The sequence below is a fragment of the Cololabis saira genome, chromosome 2 (assembly GCF_033807715.1).
Source record: "Cololabis saira isolate AMF1-May2022 chromosome 2, fColSai1.1, whole genome shotgun sequence".
NCBI classification, from domain to species: domain Eukaryota; kingdom Metazoa; phylum Chordata; class Actinopteri; order Beloniformes; family Belonidae; genus Cololabis; species Cololabis saira.
This window is the reverse complement of record NC_084588.1, coordinates 55,698,447-55,703,692: the sequence shown is the minus strand read 5'-3', so window position 1 is coordinate 55,703,692 and position 5,246 is coordinate 55,698,447.

Below are 5,246 nucleotides of genomic sequence, written 5' to 3'. Positions count from 1 at the left end.
CTCATAGTTCCATACATGACTTATTGTGTGGAGATATGGGGTAACACCTATAAAACAAATACAAAGCCTATTTTTCTATTACAGAAAAGAGCTTTAAGGATAATTAATAAAACCGACTATTATAAACCAACAAATAATCTTTTTATTAAATATAATATCTTAAAATTCCATGATATAGTAGAGCAGTAAACTGTTTTATTTGCCTTTAAAGCAGAAACTGCTTCCAAACTGCATTCAGGACCTGTTCCAAATAAAAGAAACCTGTTATGATCTGAGGGGGAAACTCATGTTTGAGACGACGACAGCAAGAACAAATATTAAAAAGAAATGTACATCAGTTAAGGCTAGAGAAATTTGGAATAGTTGTAATAACAACCTAAAAATGTGTCCCTCTATCGTCAAGTTTAAGAAATTGTTTAAAGAAAATATTGTAAATAAATATAAAACACTATAATTATAAAGTATACTATCAAAAACATTCTAGGATGTGAAATGTCAATTTTATATTTTGTCTTACTTATTTATTTATTTTTTTCTTCTTTATGTATTGTTTGTTTTCACTGAGTAAAAGATAATGTCTCATATTTTTTGCTGATCAAAAGAAAAAAGGGTAGGACTATAAGCTACGGCTTCAGCCTACACCTTTTCGGCAAAAGAAATGTTGATTTTTTTTTCTCTTCCTTTTCATCTTGTTCTGTACAAGCCGAAATAAAGATTCATTCATTCATTCATTCATTTTGAATACTAACACACTAAGAACTCTGTATTGTACATGTATCTTATCTAAATGATTGTGTGGAAGTGTGGGGTAATACCTGTAAGTAACATCTCTCTGTTTGTGCTGCAGAAAGAGCAATGAGAGTCATTCACAGAGAACCAGCAAACACATGATTTATTTCAGCAGGTTTGTTGAAAATAGTGGATATAGTTGAACTTCAAACTTTAAAAGTAATGTTTAAAGCAAAACATAGATGGCACGGTGATGCCCACCGTGCCGGAGTGTATCTGCTCTCAATGATGTTTACGCATCAGAAACAGATGAAAACACAACTAAATATTAAAGGTGACGGCGCACCCAGAAACAGATGAAAACACAGCTAAACAGGTGGCGGCGCAACAGAAACCCAGATGAAAATGCAGCTAAAAACATTAAGGTGACGGCGCACCTACAAAAAAGTAAAAAAATACATAAAAAAGTGCAGCACCATAAAGCATGAACTATAAAAACACCATAAAACTCAGATAGACTAACCGACCACACGTTTCAACTAGCAGATAACCGATGCTACAATAAAAACCCCAGCCAGATCTGGCGACATTAAATTAAATAAAGATGTTCTTGCCTATTTGAAGCGAAGTCTGCGCCTCCCGTTTTGTCAAAGTCCCGGGCCAGTCCCCTCAGCCTCTGGTCTGTCATCAAACGGTGGACCCAGCACGTACCAAAAATATATCCTTGTAACTTTAGGAGTAACTTTAAGTGTAACTTTAGGAGTAACTTTAAGTGTAACTTTAGGAGTAACTTTAGGTGTAACTTTAGGAGTAACTTTAGGAGTAACTTTAGGTGTAACTTTAGGAGTAACTTTAGGTGTAACTTTAGGAGTAACTTTAGGTGTAACTTTAGGTGTAACTTTAGGAGTAACTTTAGGTGTAACTTTAGGAGTAACTTTAGGTGTAACTTTAGGAGTAACTTTAGGAGTAACTTTAGGTGTAACTTTAGGTGTAACTTTAGGAGTAACTTTAGGAGTAACTTTAGGAGTAACTTTAGGTGTAACTTTAGGAGTAACTTTAGGAGTAACTTTAGGTGTAACTTTAGGAGTAACTTTAGGTGTAACTTTAGGAGTAACTTTAGGAGTAACTTTAGGAGTAACTTTAGGAGTAACTTTAGGTGTAACTTTAGGAGTAACTTTAGGTGTAACTTTAGGTGTAACTTTAGGTGTAACTTTAGGAGTAACTTTAGGAGTAACTTTAGGTGTAACTTTAGGTGTAACTTTAGGTGTAACTTTAGGAGTAACTTTAGGAGTAACTTTAGGTGTAACTTTAGGAGTAACTTTAGGTGTAACTTTAGGTGTAACTTTAGGAGTAACTTTAGGTGTAACTTTAGGGCGGAATAGTTTCTAGTCTGGATTGGTCGGAGTATTTTAGGTGTAACTTTAGGAGTAACTTTAAGTGTAACTTTAGGAGTAACTTTAGGTGTAACTTTAGGTGTAACTGTAGGAGTAACTTTAGGAGTAACTTTAGGGGTAACTTTAGGTGTAACTTTAGGAGTAACTTTAGGTGTAACTTTAGGTGTAACTGTAGGAGTAACTTTAGGAGTAACTTTAGGGGTAACTTTAGGTGTAACTTTAGGAGTAACTTTAGGTGTCAGTGATCAGTGATCAGTAATCAGTAATCCGGCTCCTCCTAAATAACCTTAACCAGCTTTATTTCAGCTGCACTGCAGGATCCAGCCTCCAGGGGGCAGCAGAGAAGATAAAAGGGTCTACACTCAAACACAATAGAAGATCTCTCTAACAGATCTTCTACTCTCTAACTCAAACAGCTCTTTATTCCTTCTCTAAAAACCCCAAACAGGTTACTGGATAATCAAACATGCTGTCATGATCTGGTTTAATCAGGTTATTGTTTTTATACCTGTTTGTGCTTCAGCGTGAGCTAATGTGTTTGTGTCTCTTGTTCTTCATTTATGTTGTTTGTCATTATTCAGAGTTATTATGTCATGGTTTTACTAATTGTTTGTACTCTGCTGGAGTGTTTTAGTGTGTTCTCTTCTCCATAGATCCATCACAGATCACACCGATCACATCGATCAATCACATGGATCCTCTCTGCCGTCCAGAACCTGGAGCACAGGAACACTTTGCTTTTTTACAACTACTGGAGAGTTGCCCGTTCATTCACGATACAATTATGCCAAACAAGGGTCTCGATTGATCAATCGATCGATCAAACGATCGAGACCAGGCCTGAGTTCCAGTTTCCAACGTGCACCTAGTGTTTATGTAAATGTACTTTATTTAGCACCTTACATGGACCTACAGGTGAACCAAAGTGCTTTACAGAATAAACATACAATCAAGACAAAAAGTGTTTGCAGAATAAAACCAGAATAAAACAAGAATAAAACAAGAATAAAACAAGAACAAAACAAGAACAAAACAAGAACAAAACAAGAATAAACATACCATCAAGACCAAAGTATAAAAAGTATAACCGCACTACTGGGTATTAAAAGCCTGCACTGGAGTCTGTTCTTGTTGTCATGACAACGGTAACAACAACAGAGACACAATCAGATCATCCAACCCTCGCTGGAGCTGCTGCAGTCGGACGGAAGTTTCACACACTCTGCTGGTTTAAAACAACAACACGTTCAATGTCTTATATCTGGGGAATATCCTGCCACACTTGGCCTAGGATTTTTGTTTGGGACTTTTGACGGAGGTGAACGTCTAATGCTGCCATGTGGCTCACTGACCCGACCGGTTGTTCCTATCTGTGCACTTATTTTTCTTTCTTTTATTAGGGCCCGAGCACTTACAGTGCGAAGGCCCTATTGTATCTGTAGGGAATTTTCTAGTTAGTGCCACAGCTGCGCCAAGAGGCTCCTCCCTCATAGCTATGCCATAGCAATAGTTCCTCTGGCGCAGCCGTGGCACTATTGTTATCCTGCGCGTTTATTTTATTTTTTTAATTTTCCGGGCAGATTTCGGTTCGCTACTCCTCCTACAGATTTCGGAGGACCCAGGCGAATCATATATCAAAACGTGTGTCTCAATCGGGAATAGTGTGCTATGACTTTTGGTGTTCAAATTCCCATTTCAACACAAATCCCCACAAATTCCCATCGGGGCGGCAGTAGCTCAGGTGGTAGAGCAGGTCGTCCAATGATTGGAAGGTCGGCGGTTCGAATCCCGCTCTGTCCCAGTTTGCTGTCGTAGTGTCCTTGGGCAAGACACCTTACCCACCTTGCCCCGTGTGAATGTGTTTGAATGTGTGTGAATGTTGGTGGTGGTCGGAGGGGCCGTTTGGCGCGATATGGCAGCCACGCTTCCGTCAGTCTGCCCCAGGGCAGCTGTGGCTACAAATGTAGCTACCACCACCAGTGAGGATGTGATGATTTCTGTAAAGCGCTCTGGGTGCCTTGAAGCGCGCTATATAAAAGATCCAAGTCGTTATTCCCAAAAGACCGGCCAAAAAACCCATTCAAAATGGATTGAAAAAAGTAAAAAAAAAGCCAAAATTCACCTTTTTTCTGAGTCACCTAACTTTTTCATACTTGCACGTAGAAATGTCATTCAAACTTCAAAACGGAGGAAAATCTTTTCTCTCCAAAAAACCAAACAGTTTTCTCCTAAGATGTAAACTTTTCAAAATATGAACACTTTTTTGTCAAATCTAGAGTGCAGGTGTCGGTTTCTAGAGTGGCAGAAACAGTAAAAAAATAACCTGAATTTATATTGTAACTCGAGCTCACGGCCAAACCGTAAAAGGCAGACAAATAATTTTTGGTCAGAATGTAGACATAGGTGTTGGGATTCATAAAATGTGACTTTGACAGGCGGGGTATGCACAAAATTTAAACGGGGAGGTTAGAGCGGCGCCAACACCTGTCTCCGTCCCCATTCACTGTAATGTAATCAAACATTTTCTTCAAAAGAATCTCACTCTGTCTTCGCACTGACTTACTCACTCATTTTAAGGAATATCTGAATAAAATTAAGATTGTCAGAATCTGCCGGGTTCTGTGTCTCTCACAATGTTTTTGTTTTTCTGCTACGAGCTACGGTTTTATCACAAATCAGAGTTATTTGAGACCTTGTCAGAAGGCAAAATCTGGGTTTTTCTCATAGCCAAACCCGTAAAGTTCTGAAGAGAGGTTCTTGTTGCCGGGGAAACCAGAGCAAACCGATTTTTTAGTGCGTCCGAAACATTAGAATGTACTCAATAGTATGTACTATCCATACTCATTCTGGAGAAATGTATTAGTGTGGATTGATGGATACTAGCTGAGCGGCGTTTGGTTGCTAAGTGACACGTATATGTCATAAGTATAATATTAAGTATAATAATATTATTATATCATATTAATATTATAATATTTGTATATAATAATATTATATAATCTCCTCTTGTTTGGGTAAGAATAAACGGGAAAGAGCGGAGCGGTGCTGCTGCTGTTACAGGTTTCCATGGTAACACCCCCCCCTCCCTACGGCAGGAAGTGCCGAGTGCGCTCTCAATAGTAC